Source organism: Spermophilus citellus (genome assembly GCF_964194105.1).
Source record: "Spermophilus citellus genome assembly, contig: SCAFFOLD_310, whole genome shotgun sequence".
Classification (NCBI taxonomy): Eukaryota; Metazoa; Chordata; class Mammalia; order Rodentia; family Sciuridae; genus Spermophilus; species Spermophilus citellus.
Genome location: NW_027672889.1, coordinates 227,053 through 242,567, shown reverse-complemented (window position 1 = coordinate 242,567; position 15,515 = coordinate 227,053). Strand labels below are relative to the sequence as shown.

The following is a 15,515-nucleotide window of genomic DNA, read 5'->3' as shown; positions in this document are numbered from 1 at the left end:
TGGTTCTCACACTCTGGCACCAAACTGGAGCCTCTTGCCAGGGTCTTCCTTTCAAGAAAGCCCGAGGCCAGCAGAGGCTTAGACATCCCTCCATCAATCTTGCTGACCCTGCAGAGTTGTTTGCTCCATTGAGGTCCAGCGGTCAAGCCCGCCTGCCTGTCCTTCCTTCTTTATGGCTCCTATTAATGGTCACTTAACAGGGTTTCCTCTGGCCAGGCCCTGGCTGGGCTTTGTCCGCTATCCTACCGTGGCCTTCAACCCATTTACAGAGGGGAGGGATGGGGCCCAGAAAGGCCAGGGCCTGGTTCCAGGAGGCACAGCCTCACCACGGCAAAGACAGGATAGGGCTGGGCCCATCTCACCCCGTCCAGAACTCTGCCTGATTCTGGGAATTTTTCAGGGAGCTCACAGAATGTTCATTCATGGTCTGAGAAAAGATGGGACCCTGCAACATGATAATGGATGAAGGTCCAGTTAAACTGCCAGAGCTGGGCCTGGTGGTGCAGACCCATCACACCTGTGACTGAGGAGGCTGAGGCACGGGGATCACAGATTGAGGCCAGTCTTAACAATTCAGTGAAACCATCAGCAACTTAGTCAGACCCTGTCTCAAAATAAAAAAATAAAAAAGGACTGGGCGTGGGGCTCAGTGGAGAGCCCCTGGGTTCAATCCTCAGTACTAAAACCAAGCCAAACCAAACCATGAAACCAGCTGCAGAGCAGAGCTGTAAGCCAGCCTGAGTAATTGTTAAATTTAGTGTTCATAAAAAGTTCCTTCCATTCAAAAACCACAGTTTTGCTGGCTGGATTTTCTCACACTGAGCAAATGACTGATGACTGCTGTGGAGACTCAATTTATATGTTTCTCGGCACCAAGTAACTTCAAAAGTGGGTTTAGAAAAGTGCTTCACAAAAAATCAGGCTAACAGAATGTCCTTAGTGTGAGCTGTGGGTGTGTTTCAGTGTTTGCTGTAACAGTGGGACCGAGAAATCGGGGGGGTTGCAAGACCGTGGCCTTGGGCTCAGACTTGCTGTCTAGAAGCGCAGGGCCTCTAACCCCCCACTGCACTGCCCCCTGGGGACTCTGTGCAGTCAGCCCAGAGGCATGCCAGGCAGACCCGGTTCACATCCTGGCTCTGCTACTTCCTGGCTGCGTCACCTCGGGCGGGCCGCTGGTTACCGTATCTGTGCCTCAGGTTGCCCACCTGTAAAAAACGCAGCCTGGTGGGAGTCACTGCTTGGCGAGTGTAGCTCTTAGTGCAGTCCTCGCCTCCTGCGGAGGACCCGAGGCGGGCCCAAGTTCTGTCAGCGAAGAAGGCTAAAGAAACCACAGGGGGATTTGCGGGCATGGGACAGTGAGACCAAGAGACAGCAGTGGGGACGTCTGCAGAGTTGGCCTCACAGCTGTGTGGCAGGCAGGTGAGCCTCAGGCAGGTGTGCGGCTGCCAGGTGAGCCCACGGGCAGGTGAGCCACAGGCAGGTGAGCCACAGGCAGGTATGCAACAGGCGGGTGAGCCTCAGGCAGGTGTGCAGCAGGCAGGTGTGCGGCAGGCAGGTAAGCCTTGGGCAGGCGAGCCACGGGCAGGTGTGCAGCAGGCGGGTGAGCCTTGGGCAGGTGAGCCACGGACAGGTGTGCAGCAGGCAGTTGAGCCTCGGGCAGCTGTGCCTCGGGCAGGTGATCCTCGGGCAGGTGAGCTGCCACGTGGGTGCCTGCTTTGTAGTTCAGGTGCTTTGGCTGCAGCCCAGACAGCCCTGGCTTTGGGGCTCTGAGCTTCCCGGGCCTCGCTGCTATGGACTCTGTGGCCTCATGTTTCCCAGACTCCACTTGTGCCAGGGGACAGCCTGCTGGTGTCACAGGGAAAAGTAGATGTTTCCCCAAAGGCTGGGGGTGGGGCAGGTCTGAGGAGTGTTTGGAACCAACAAGACAGGATATGACATCAAAGGCCCATCCCCACCTGGAACCTCAGCAGGAGCAACAGAGAACATGTAATAGAGTGGCTCAAGGGGGCTTCCCCTCCCTCTGGACATCTCCTTATTTCTAACTTGTAGGTTATTCTGCTCCTTAGGACAAAATGTCAGTTGAATGCCTACTGAATCAGTTAGAAATGCTTTTGTCTTCTCATAGTAGGAACTGGACTTAATACAGTAAAGACATTTTCTCTTATATAACTAAATGTTCAGAGTTCACGGTCCTAGAACCCAGCAATGCTATTTGCACCCAGAAATGCACCTTTCTGTTTGGTTCTCTTAGCTTCTTGCTAGTTGCCTCACAATCACAAATGGCTGCCACACCTCCAGGTATCTCATTTATAATGAACTATGGCCCAAAGCCAGCAGCAGTTCAGTTTGAAAGTGCTTTTTCAATTTTCACATTAGGGAGAAAACTTCTCACAGTTGTCCCTTGACCCACCGTCTTCTGCTTAGTTCTCATTGGCCAGACGGTCCCCTAAACCGGTTTGTGGGTAAATGGACAGGAATTTCTGAGAGAAGCTGGGATTGCTCAGGATTCCTCCCTTGATGCTCACGAGGGGCTCTGGACTCACTACCCAGGCAGGGAGTCTTTTAGTTCTGAGGGTAAGGGTCAGTTCTGACCTGCTCTCCTCCTAGTTCATTTAACCCTCAGAATGGCCTGGGGAAGGTACAGCCCTGATCCGTTTTACTGATGAGGAACTGAGGCTGGGGTTCCCCAACTTGCCTCTGGGCACCAGTCGTAGGACACTGTAGAGGCTGGGGCTGTGGTGCCTTGCGGTCAGCTGTAAAGATGCCCTGTATTGATGGTGGCCCTGGTCATGTGTGCGTGGACCACTCCAGCGTGCAGACCTTGGCGAGGATGGGCAGAAACACGGGTGAGGCACTGCAGCTCAGAGAGGTCAGCTGACCGCCGCGGTCACAGTGGGCAGCACAGAGCTCACGCTCTCCCCTCTCCCTGCTGCCCAGGCTCCTAGATGCCCAGGGGACAGGGTTGGTGGGCTGGGGCTGGGGCTGGAGTGAGTGGGACCAGGCCACAGAGCCAGGCTCAGAGGGCATGAGTGTGCCGACGTCCATGTGGCTTGGCAGGACCTTGCCTGCCTGCTCTGCCAACTCCCTTCCCAGGCAGATGGCAGGCGCCGACTGCAGCTGGGCTCAGCATGGGCAGCGAGGGCTAGTGCAGGAGAGGCAGAGGCCAGGAGTGAGGGTGACAGCTGAACAGGGACAGAGTCCTGGGCCGCCGACCACCCTGAACCTCAGTTTCCCCAGCCATGACCTGGTGGTGGGGAGAGCCAGCCTGCCATGCCTCAGTTTCCCCTGTCAGGCAGCTCAGGTGTGGTGGTTGCTTCTGGCTTGACCGCCCAGACTGGCACATGCTCGGCACGAGAGGCCTGCGCGGGCCTTCAGACTCATGCAGAGGGCCTTTCCCACTGCCCCACGGCCTTGCATCACCTCTGCTGCCTCCAACCCAGCGGGACCCCTGGAACCCATTTCATCCCCCAGAGCTCTGGGGTGTGGCGGGATGATCCCCCTGTTTCAGGGGCACAGAACCCTGCAGAGCGGCCTCAAGGTCAGCTTCCCGGCCCTCCACTCCCCTCCCCGCTTCCTTCCATGTTTTATGTCCCATCAGGGCTAGGCTTGGGCTTCCATGTGAGGCCATGTGAGTGCACAGGCCAGTGCCAGGGCCCTGCCCACACGGTGCGAATTCTACTGGGAGACAGACCTTAAACAGAACAGGCCTCAGCACCGGTCACCTGCTCTGAGTCCTTCCCCTAACCACCCTACAGTAGCCCCCAGTGTGCTGGGCAGTGAGAGGGACGGATGGTGTTTCTGGGGAGGACTTGTGGGGGAGGGCTTGGGGACTACTTTTGGGATAGTTAGGGGAGGACTCAGAGCAGGTGACCGAGTGCTGAGGCCTGAAAAGCCCAGGGCGGCACCCTAGGTGGAGGAAAGAGCAGGTGCAAAGGCCCCAGAGGAGTGGCGTGCGCAGCAGGGCAGGAGCCCGAGGGTGAGCCGTGAGTGGGCAGGATGGGGCTGAGGAACCCAGTGAGATACATGGCCTCTGAGCCTGGTTAGCTTGTGCCTCTCCCCACAGGGGACAAAATGCCCCCAGTGGTGATTGCCAACCCAGGATGACAGGTTTGCTCTCAGGTGATGAATCCAGGACCTGTCACTCTAACCTGTGTCTGCCCTGCTGTGGTGAGGGACCTCGCTGGTCACCTTCCCCAGGTCCCTCAGAGTGGGGAGCCCAGGCTGCCCAGAAGTCAGGTGGATGCCAAATGCTGCCCCGCCTGCCTGGCTGTTGAGCTGGGCCTGCGCCACCTGGACCCTGGATGTCCCTCCTGCCATCCTGGCAGCTGGGGGTGGCTGCCTGGGCTGCAGCCCCTTGGGGCCCTCCCTCAGCTGGGCCTGAGCTCACTGGCTCTCTAGCACTGTCTGGCTGGGTCAGTAAACCCAAGGCCAGAGCTGCCCCCACCTGCTCAGGGCCTGGCCTGTGCTCAGCAGCAGCCACCTCTGATAGAGCAGCGGTGTCCCTTGAACCTGGGAAAATGCCCTCCTCACCCCAGGCTGCTGGCAGGGAGGGCCGCAGAACCCTCTGCCGCTCCTTGGCCAGTTGTTGGGGAGGGAGGCGGCTGGAGGGCCTCTTGCCAGTGACCCCCTCCCCAGCTCCTTTCTCAGTCCACAGACTTCAGGACTGCAGCCTTGTCCCCAGGGGGACACAGCAAGGCTCCAGGCCCCTGCCCCCGCCTGGCTGCTCCCCTGGCTGCCCTGCTCCTCCTGGTTTCTCCTTCCCACCTCTGGGCCTTTGTCCTGCTGTCCTCTGCCCAAGTCCCTCGCTGCCCTTCCACTCTCTCTCCGCCACTGTATTGAGATTATCTGGGTTGCAGGCAACAGAAATGATGTTGGATAATTTAGCGGGGGTGGTGGTGGCAGGGGACAGGGCTCCCTGGGAGGAGGTGGGGCAGACCTGGGAGCCAGGCGCCAGGGAAGTCTGAGGAGGGGGAGCCCCGGGGACCACCTCAGGGGCCGCTGCTGGGAAGAAGCACACACCTGCCTCCTGTCCTGCCCCCACCCCTCAGGTGTCCCGCACCTGGGCAGGGAGGTTCCTGTGGCCCCGCAGGATGGTGACTCCTTGTCTGGCCCTGGGGTGGGGGTGTGTCCTGAGCACGGTCCTGCTCAGGACGTCTGCCAGGGAGGGTCGGCTGGGACAGAACCCTACAGTGCCCTGCGCACTGGCCTGTCCTCTCCAGGCTTCCGGGGGGAGACGGGTCGCCCAGGTGGCCCTGAGAGGAACCACATCCCCTGGTTCTGATGGTGTCAGTTGGCAAGTTTTTAGTTGCAGGGACAAAGCCTCAAGTGGAAGGGGACTTAGAGGAGCAGCGTGGATGAGGAGGTGTGGGCGGTGGCTCTGGCGGGATGTGGCTCAGAGTTGCCAGCTCACCTAAGGCCACTGTGCCCCTCTGTTCCATGCCAGGGAGACTGCCAGACGCGAGAGGAGGCCGTGGCGCTCGGCGTGGGCCTGTGCAACAACGGCTTCATGCACCACGGTAACCCTTCCCCGGCCTCTGCCCAGCCCTCCCTGCCCGCCTCGCCCATCACTCAGAGCGCGACTCCTGCTGCCCGCCAGCCCCTTGCGCCGTTCCGGGGGCCCATGTCAAGGCGGCCTTCCTGCCTGTGGCTGAGCCCACGTGGCCTTCCAGACTCATGGTTCTGCTCTTCTCCAGCCGGTGCCTGTTGTGTCCCAGGCTCGGTGCTAGATCCTGGGGACAGCAACGAGCAGAACAGGTCCCAGTCGTTTCTGTGTGTGTCCCAATCAGAAAGATCACATCTTCTGGATCGTTCCAGGTGGTGCAAGTGAGGAGGCCTTGGACTCTCACTCTGAGCAAGGCAGGAGTCCCCAGAGGTTCTGAGCAGGAGGGACGTGGTGACTTGGGTTTCTTCTAGACCCTTCTGGCTTCAGTCTGTGGGGCGGGGCAGGGGCCTGGTGGAGGTCCAGGGCAGGGCCACGTGGCTAGGGCCAGGCGGTGGCACAGAGGTGGGAGAGTGTTGGGTCAGGAGACCCTAGGCCTCGGGCCCTCGGCCGGGTCCTCCCCAGCTGCTGCTCTTCTGATGAACTCAGCTTGGAACTTTCTCTTGAAGGGCCAGGTGGCAAGTGCTCTCAGCTCTGCGGGCCACAGGGTCCCTGTCACAGCCACTCTCTGCCCTTGTAACACAGAAGCAGCTACACACAGCACTGAACCAGCTGGGCATGGCCATGTGCCATCAGACTTTATTTAGGGAACCAGGGGCGGCCACCGTGTTCCAGCCCCAAGGCCTGCCTTCTGGCTGGTGGGCGGGGCGGGACCTGCCTCTGGGGGGCTCCCCGCTGGGCCTCAGTTCCCCAGCTTTCCCGGGAGGCCTTGCCATCTGCCATGGTTTATGGGGTCGGGCTGCTTCCTGCTGTTCGTTTCCCCGTGAGGCTAGGTCACCCATCTGCCCTGGCTCAGTGTGCCCAGAAGCTGCCCTTGTGCCCCTGGGGCCTCCCAACAGCTCTGCTCGCCCACCAGCCAGCTGGGCCGGACCACTTGTTTGTGGGTGAGGGTAATTAGGGGTCCACCCCCGCTGCTATTCCAGGAAGGCTGCTGGGAGAGGACATTCCTCAGGGGGGTCCCAGCAGTTTGGACGCTCTGGAGGGTGGGAAATTGCAGGGTGCGGCCCTTTTCTCCTGTCCCTGCCACGACCTCAAAAATAGGCTAAAATAGGAAAAAGAGCCCAAGCCCAGGATTGCGGCCTTGGCCAAGTGCAGGGCAGGCACAGAGTGGGGCTGGCGGGACCTCCTGCAGTGGAGCTGAGCTGTCCCAGAGAAGTACCCCCAGGCTGGACCCCTCTCATGCCAATACAGGCTGTCTGCTCTTTTCCCTGTGGATGAGCTGGACGTGCATGTGGTCAGGGTCAGCAAGGGTCCAAGCAGGGGACCTGACTCCAGGTCTGTGTGGCTCATAGAGCCTGGCCAGCGGCCTCCACAGAGAGGTGTAAGTTGGGCCTCACCTGGGGATTCCCTGCCTTTTCGGGACACGCCAGCAGGACACAGCACTGCGTTCTCCTCCCACTCCCGGAATTTTCTAGCTTCATGTTTACAGTAGAGGCCAAGCCAGCCCGCCCTCCTGGCTCCCCACTCTGGGGGAAGTAGCAATTTGTGTGTCTGTTTTCTCCAAAGAGGTGATATGGTGGCCAGACAGGTAGGGTCCTGGCGAAGTGTCCTGGGGACTAGGAAGAGGAAACACTTCCTTTGTCTTCTGTTCCGCCACCAGATCCCCCGTCTTTAGGGGTGCATCTAGGCAGCTGGTTCTCCTGGCCGCAGGGACCCGCTAACCTTAGGCAGCTGGCTACCTGAACCTCACAGGCCGGATTCCCCTGGCTTATTTCACCCAGCCCTCGCTGACAGGCCCGGGGGGCAGCACAGGGAAAGGAGGGGCCTGCGTGGGGCCCCAGTGCGGCTGCTGACCCTGACCTGGACGGATTTGTCTATCGGCCTGGGCGTTGGTCTTTCCACCTGTGGAAGGGCTGCAACAGCCTTTCCATCTGCCCAAGGGGTAGACGAGCTAAGCACAGCCACAGAGGCCTGGCCCGGAGGTGCCTGGTGACCCTAAGCCATGGCCTCGGGCTGCATCTGGTTTCTTGTGTGCATTTTCCTGGCTCATCCTGGTACAGGGGTCAGCACTTTTTTCTGTAAAGAGTCAGATAGTGGGAATTTAGGCCCTGTGTGCCTTGTGACCTGTCACACCTGTCCAACCTTGGCATTGTGGCTGGAGAGCTGCCAGCTGCAGACAGTGTTGGGGCTCTTTCCAGTAAAACTTTATTTGTAGGAACAGGTAGTGGGCCAGACGTGGGTCCTGGAGCCTCAGTTTGCCGACCCCCTTGGTTTGTGTCCGTACCTGCCTTAGCCCCGAGGTAGTGTGCGTGTGCTTGGCCGACTGTGGCTTTACTGTTCACAAGCAGGTCTTCCACCCCCAGGAGTCCTGGTGTGTGGTGTGAGGTAGGGGTCTGGCTTACTCTTTCCCGAGTCAGAGTCCCATCCGCAGAGGGCTCCGCAGTCCTTTACGCCCGTCACACCCTGAGCAGCCAGGGGGTTTGGGACACACCAAACCTGTGTGGGGCTAGCCCAGCCCTTGGCTGACAGGTGGCAAGTGTGGCTGACGTGTGGCTGTGAGTCTGACCGTGGCTTGTGTGTCTGTGTCTGCAGTGCTGGAGAAGAGCGAGTTCAAGGATGAGTCCCAGTACTTCCGCTTCCACGCTGACGAGGAGATGGAGGGGACCAACAGCAAGAACAGACAGCTTCGCAATGACTTCAAGCTGGTGGAGAACATCCTGGCCAAGCGGCTGCTGGTAGGAGCAGGCTGGGCCCGGGCACCGTCCTTCCCAGGCCTCCTGTGGGATTGGAGGTGGCCGGAGGCCAGGTCACTGCATGGCCCAGGCGCCCTCCTCACACAGGTCCGGGGTGCTGGGCGCCCTCCCTGAGTTCCAGCTCCACTTGTCTTCCCGGCTGCTGCAGCCTGGCGCTGTGCCCGGGGACGGCCTCCCAAAGCCACTTCCCTGCCCCCCAGAGCCTGGGTCTCAGACTGGCGCCTACCTGTGTTCGGTGGCTGTCGATAGCTCTGCAATTCAGGGAGGTCTCACAGCTTTGCAGGAAGTTGACCCGCCTAGCCCCCCAAATCCTGTTTCTCTGTCCACCAGTGAGCACCAGCCCCTCCAGATGCGTGGTCCCAGCGGGTGGTGGACAGGGGCTCAGAGCGGGTCGCTCACCCTGCCCAGGTCAGAGCTGGAGTCGGCCTGGTGTGGAGACACTCAGTGCCTTCTGTGGGTTCCATTTCTCCTTCCTCTCCGGGGCTCCTGTCACACCCAGGGTGGGCTGCAAGTGCTCAGCGTGGCCTAGGGGACTCTGCCTCTCCCCTCCACCTCCGGTGCTGTCCTCGCCCGGCCCCAGCCACCTGAGCCCTTTCCTTCCCCTTCAGTGCCTCAGGGCCGTGGCCCGCTGGCTGCTGCCTGGGGTCCTTCCCCACTCCCATGTCCAGCCCTCAGCTCCAGTGTGGCCCTCAGCCACCCAGGGCAGGCCCCGGCCCTTAGCTGCTGTCCTGTAGTTCAAGGTGCTCACAGCCCTGCACTGCGGTCTGCGGTTGATCCCGGGCTGGCCCTCCCCTGCGGTCAGCTGCAGAGGGGGACTGTCCAGTCCATCTTGCTGGGGAGCATGTCTGCCGTACCCACGGAGCGCTTGGCGTGTCTGACCGGCACGGCTCCCTGGATGTTATTGCATGGCTGCGCCCATTTCCCTGTGTCCCCAGGAGCCCCAGCACCTGCTTCCAGCAGTAGAGGGCTGCTGCTCCTTGAGCTGCTTTTCCACTCCCACAGTCATGGGGCTGGGTGTCTTGGGTCTGCTTTATTCATTAAGTCATTTATTGAGCACCTATGGTATGCCAGTGGATGGGGAGACAGCGTGTAGAGAGGGGACTGTCCCTGGGTTTGCAGGAGGAAGGGGTGACAGATTGAACACACACCAGGCTCTGGCGGGAGCCAGGTGGTGCCCTCACCTCAGTGCCTACTGTGTGCAGGTGGGGCTTGTATTTGGCCTGGTCTGGCTGCTGTGCTGCAGGCCCCTCATCTGCACCCCACCCTGGTGGCCCTGGGGCATGAGGAGACAGCAGGATCCCAGTCCTGTGGGCATCAGGGTGGGGTGCCCTGGGCACCTCCTGCCTGACCGGGTCTGCTTCGGGCCCCCAGATCCTGCCCCAGGAGGAGGACTACGGCTTCGACATCGAGGAGAAGAACAAGGCCGTGGTGGTGAAGTCGGTCCAGAGGGGCTCGCTGGCCGAGGTGAGGCCCAGGGCTGCTCTGGCAGGGGCTTGTGCAGGTGGGAGGGCAGCTCAGCAGGTCTGGGGAGGAGGGCTGGTGCTCTCTCTTGTCCATATGGGGAAACTGGGCCCAGGACCCCTGCAGGTACTAGGGAGCCGGACGCCCTGGCCGCTCGGCGCTGTCCTGGTGCGGCCCACCAGCGCCCCCTGCTGGCGCTGTGTGGAGGCCCAGGACACACTCAAGTTCTGAATCAGTTTTGGAATGAGCTGCGAAGATAAAAAACCTAAATATTGGTGGCTCGAGCAGGAGGAGCTCATTGTCCCCTGGGCTTGGTCTGGAGGAGAAGGAATGGGAGGGGATCTGAGCCCCAGACTCGCAGCTTCTCCTGGGTGGGGAGGTGGGGCTGCAGCTGCCAGGCCAGGCAGCCCAGGCTCCCAAAGCCCTTTGTGAGGGCAGTCACGAGGTGGCCACCCTGTTAGACCCCCTGCTCCACCCAGCCGGGCAGGCCACCTGTGGCCCCTGTAGCTGGGTCCAGACCCAGGCCCTGCGCCCTGCAGGGCTTCCCTGGGGGAGCCGCCTTGGCCCGCTGGGCTGTCCCTGTCCTTGAGGAACACAGGGAGGGCCCTTCACTGTGGATGGCAGTGTTTGCACTCACACGCCTGTCCTCTGCTGCCCCCAAGATGGCCGGCCTGCAGGTGGGCAGGAGGATCTACTCCATCAACGAGGACCTGGTGTTCCTGCGGCCCTTCTCAGAGGTGGAGTCCCTCCTCAACCAGTGCTTCTGCTCCCGCCGCCCCCTGCGCCTCCTGGTGGCCACCAAGGCCAAAGAGTGAGTGACCCCGGGCCTGGTGCCCAGCCTGATGGCATGCTGAGGAGGGACCAGTGTTGGGGCTGGTGGGGTGGGAGCTCTGTGGCCTGGGGGGTGGCCGTCACTGAAGCCACCATGGGACACGCTGCCCCTGCTCTTCAGTAGCCTCGGCTGGGCCGAGGGGCATGGGCCTGGCATGCGGCCCTGTCAGCATGGACGCAGCTCCTGCCCTTCATGGGCCCCTGGTCAAGTGGGGGACAGAGCAGGGGACAGAAGTACACTGGTCGGGGCGTGAGATACGTCCCCAGCTGGGGCAGCGAGTGAGCCATGGAGACGCACAGAGCTGGCCTTAGACTGTGATAAGGTGGGCAGAGAGGTCACCAGGGCTCCTCATGGGGACTTCTGGGGGAGCAGGGCTCCAGGCAGAGGAAGCAGCGGTGCCTGGGCCTGTGGTGGGGCCGTCTCTGGCAGCTGTGAGGCCCAGCACGAGGGGTGCGGACGGGTGGGGGAGGCCAGCGGGACAGGGCGGCCAGGCCTGTGGGGCCCTGCGCCACGGTGAGCCCTATGGAGAGCGGCTGGAGGTTCCGACGGGTGCGGGGGCTACAGGGGGAGAGGGAGGGGCGGCGGGACAGATGAGGTACAGGGGAGAGTTGTCCATGGAAAAGTCATGCTGGGTGTCTACGCCTCTCTTTTATTTGAGGCCAGCGCTCTGTTGCCGGGAGGGGGGCGTTCTGATGTGACAGTTTCAGTAAAAGGCCAGCTCGTTCAGGGAGATCTGAGCACGGTTTGGCCCGTGCAGGTGGCGGAGCTGGCCAAAGGGGAGCCAGCCGTCTGCTTGACTTCCGGAAGCACCTGGGGTTTGGAACAGGCTTAGGGGATGGCTTTATCTGGCACACGAGGGGACGTGCCAGAACAGGAGGGATAAAGGCAGGCCTGGGGACATAGCCTGGGTGGGCGTGTCCAGGACAAAGGACGCCTGCTGCCCACCCTAGCAGGTGTGGCCCCTCTCTGCTGTGGTCGAGAACGGGCCCCAGCGTGTCTGACACTCGGGCTTTCCAACCCCTCTCTAGGGGACTGGTGGGTGTTTTGGGGGGACAACACCAAGGTGTGCTGGGCCACTTCTCACCCTGCCGTCTACTATAATTGAGTCAATGTCCACGGGGGTGCTGGCCTGGCCTCCAGGGCTCCTGGGTGTGGGGGCAGTGCAGGCAGGCCTGTGGAACTTCGGGGCTCTTGGCCACTGAGGATTGGTGGCGTGGACTCTGGGTAACTGGCATGTCCCCTCATGTGGGACTGGGCTGCCTGGTGCTGCTCTTGTTTTGGGCTGAGTTTCCCAGAAGCCTTAGAGGCAGGGGCTCCCCCAGGTGGCCCCAGGTTATGGGGAAGGATGCTGCTTTCCTATGGCCTTACCCTGTCACTGTGCCTGCGGCAGGACCATCAAAGTCCCCGACCACCCAGAGGCCCTGTGCTTCCAGATCCGAGGAGCCGCCCCGCCCTATGTCTTCGCCGTGGGGAGAGGTGAGCAGGAGCCTGGCTGACCAGCAGCAGCTCTGGGCTGGGGCTGTCTGTGTCCCCGGAGTTCAGAGTCGTGGGGACCCGTGCACCCAGCTCTGCCGACCCGGGTGCCATTGGCATTTTTCTCCCTTCCTGAAGCTAAGACTTGGGAACACTAAGCACACGTGGGCGGACCAGCCTGAGAGACACCAGGGAGCCCTGGGGACCACGGCAAGGTGACGGGCGCTGTTCATCCCTGAAGTGGCAGCGCTCTCCAGGCTCGGCCTTGCGGGGCAGGGACTGGCCCTGGAGCCAGACTGGGCGTGTCAGGAGAAGTCAGGGTCCCACAGAGCCATGCCGCAGCCCCAGGGCCACCAGCTGGAGGCCTCTGCTCTCTGCAGCGCCTTGTCCTGGAGAGGAGACGGGCAGGTCTGCAGGACTGGGCCCAGCATTGTATCTCAGGGCTTCCTTCTAAACTCTAAAGGTCACTTTTGAGGTCAGAGTTATACCTCTAATATCTGTTCACTGAGAAAGTGAACAGAGGGCTCCCGAGAAACGGAGAGCATTTTAGAGTGAGCTTCTGATTTATCTTTGAAGCAGTGATCTGTGACTGCGGGTGACTTGCCTCCTTCTCCAGAGGACATCTGGCAGGACTGGAGATGTTTTCAGTGGTCACAACTGGGGAGGATGTGCCATTAGCCTCTAGGGCAGACCGGAATGCAGCTGTCACCCCGTAGTGCCCAGGGTGGCCCTACAGAGCCGAGCTCCCTGGCCCAGGTGGTGGGAGTGCAGGGGAGAAGCCCTGCCCTGGAGCAGCCGCAGCGTGTAGTGATCAGTGTGTCAGCAGCTCTCCGTTACTATAACAAAATACTCAAGACTGTCACCCTACATGGAGGAAAGGTTGGCTGGGCATGGTGGCACATGCCTATAATCCCAGCAACTCAGGAGGCTGGGGCAGGAGGATCCCAAATTTAAGGCTAGCAACTTGGTGAGACCTTGTCTCAAAACAGGCCTGGGGCTACCCCCTTGGCCCGGCTCTTCGTGTTTCCTCCACCTCTGAGAAAGCACCCATCTGGGTCCAGGCCTTTGGGGACATTCCAGGTCTACACCGTAGCAGTGGGTGAACCAGCCAAGCCCAGCAAGGCTGCCATGTTCCCGAGCCCTTGCCCAGAGCCGGGCTCGGTGCTGGATGCCTCCTGTGCCAATTCCCTGGTCTCAGGAACCTTGTGAGTGGCTTGATCCTCGTCCCCTCTTAGCAGTGAGGACCCTGAGCCCAGCAGGTGGAGGAGTCCTGAATGATGGTTCCGTGGACAGCAGGGTGTGCCCTTGTCACCTGCCCACACAGGCAGAATCTCAGTCTTTGTCTGCAAGTCACATTGTCCCCAAGGCCCCAGGGGATGCGGGAGGAAGGTGCACCTGGCAACTGGTAGCGCCAGCTCGAGGCCCGGCTTCTGGCCAGGTGGCCTCGAGGCTGCCGATCCTCCTGAGCCTCTGCTCCCCTGGCCACACGGGCTGACCCTGGTGCAGGACCACGGGTTGTGCAGGGCAATGAGGGAGACGAAGCTCTCGCGTGACCTGAGCCTGGATTCAGACCTAGCTCCTCTGTGTATGGCCTTGGCTAGCTGTCCCCTCTGAGTCTGTCCCCTCTGTGAAGTGGGGTGCCAGGTCCCACTCTGTGCACTCGGGGGCCACTGCTGGCTCCAGGGGGAGGTGTGGCCAGGTGCCTCCGGTGGCCTGCCTTGCCTGCTGCACCCCGCCGCCCTGGCCCTGCCTCAAGCGTTCCTCCCCCAGGCTCCGAGGCCATGGCTGCTGGACTGTGTGCCGGCCAGTGTGTCCTGAAGGTCAACGGCAACAACGTGGCCAGCGAGGGTGCCCAGGAGGTCCTGGAGCACTTCCAGGCGTTCCGGAGTCGTGGAGAGGAGGCGCTGGTGAGCGGCCGGGGCTGGTGCCCCCCCTGGGGAGACGTGCGGGCAGCACAGGGGGCTCTGCCCAGGGCACCAGAGGACTGGCCCCACCCCCCACCTGGGTCCCCAGCTCTGGGATACGGACAGGGGCTCTGGGCAGGGTGGCATCGTCCACCCCCTCTGCTGTCTGTCTGGGTGTCCACGGCCAGACTGTGACTTGGCCTGGGGACTCGGGTGCTGGCACTTTTCAAGGCTCCCTCCCCTGGCAGTGGTGGGGCGGGCGCCATCCAGGCTGAGGGCAGGGCGTTCCCGGGGGCCTTGGGAGCTCCAGGGACATCTGGAGGCTCCTTTAGGGCAGTGTCCCTAACCGGCCCAGAGCTGAGCGGGTGGCCCCTTGGCCCCGTCCCCTCCTCCCTGGCCGTCCCTCTCACAGCGGCTCCTCCCAGGGCCTCTACCACTGGATCTACCACACCCATGAGGACGGCCAGGAGGCGCGAGCCGGCCAGGAGACCCCCGGAGAGGACCTGGGGGCCCTGGAGGACGACCAGCCAGACTCTGGTAGGGGGAGGCAGGGTTGCGACAGGGACAGGGCGGAGTCCTGTTCTGTGCCAGTGTCCTGCCCACCTGTGGGACTGGGTGTGGGGGGCAGGTGGGCAGGCTCTTCCAGGGCGGGGTGGACGGCAGCAGGCAGCAGAGGCAGCCAGCGCCGTGGAACGGGCTCCGGCCGCCCTCGAGTTGAGGCTCCCGTTGCATGCCGGTGCCAGGGCTTGGCTGCGTGGCGCGGCGCCCTCCTCAGTGTCGCCTGCCCCCTGGCTTCCAGCCTGGCCCCTGCTGTCCCTGGGCCCACAGCTGAGTCTGCGCGAGGACGGGCCGGTGGTCAGCCTGACGGTGGACAACGTGAGCCTGGAGCACGGCGTGGTGTACGAGTACGTGAGCACGGCCGGCGTCAAGTGCCACGTGCTGGAGAGGATCGTGGAGCCCCGCGGCTGCTTTGGCCTCGCCGCCAAGGTGCTGGGCAGGGGCCCTCCTGGAGCCCGAGGTCCAGTCCCTGTCCCTGCACCTGGCGGCCATGGGCCGAGGAGGCGACTTGTCCCTTAGCCTGAGTCTGCAGCATGGCCGCAGCGGACCTGACCTGGGGTGCTGGTAGAGCCTGGACCCTCCCGGCTCAGTGGGTGCTCAGCGGCCACTGCTGCTTCTGCAGGTCCTGGAGGCCTTTGCTGCAGAGGACAGCGCCTTTGTGCAGAACTGCGGACGGCTCATGGCCAGGAGCAGCGCCATCGTGACCATGCCCCACTTCGAGTTCCGCAACATCTGTGACACCAAGCTGGAGAGCATCGGCAGGAGGATCGCCTGCTACCAGAAGGTAGCTGCGCCCCAGAGGTCTCCACCGCTGGCTGCCAGGTGTGGGACCTCACCTGGGGTATTTTTTTTGTCAGTGTCAAACTCCAGTCCAACTTTGCTTAAACAGGAAATTTTATGGGTTTCTGTCACTGAAGAGTACAGAGGTGAACTTC

The 15,515-nt window shown here is 61.8% G+C and overlaps 1 pseudogene across 1 annotated transcript in view; it reads left to right on the top strand.

The window, feature by feature from the left end:
- Positions 1-15,515, top strand: part of LOC308640465 (phosphatidylinositol 3,4,5-trisphosphate-dependent Rac exchanger 1 protein-like) — a 39,323-nt pseudogene that overhangs the window by 8,785 nt on the left and 15,023 nt on the right. Inside the window, exons 6-14 of the transcript XR_014024363.1 lie at positions 5,444-5,516; positions 8,192-8,334; positions 9,724-9,816; positions 10,476-10,624; positions 12,036-12,121; positions 13,889-14,025; positions 14,448-14,559; positions 14,822-15,009; positions 15,203-15,364. The product of XR_014024363.1 is annotated as a phosphatidylinositol 3,4,5-trisphosphate-dependent Rac exchanger 1 protein-like (transcript). The remainder of the gene's footprint in view (positions 1-5,443; positions 5,517-8,191; positions 8,335-9,723; positions 9,817-10,475; positions 10,625-12,035; positions 12,122-13,888; positions 14,026-14,447; positions 14,560-14,821; positions 15,010-15,202; positions 15,365-15,515) is intronic.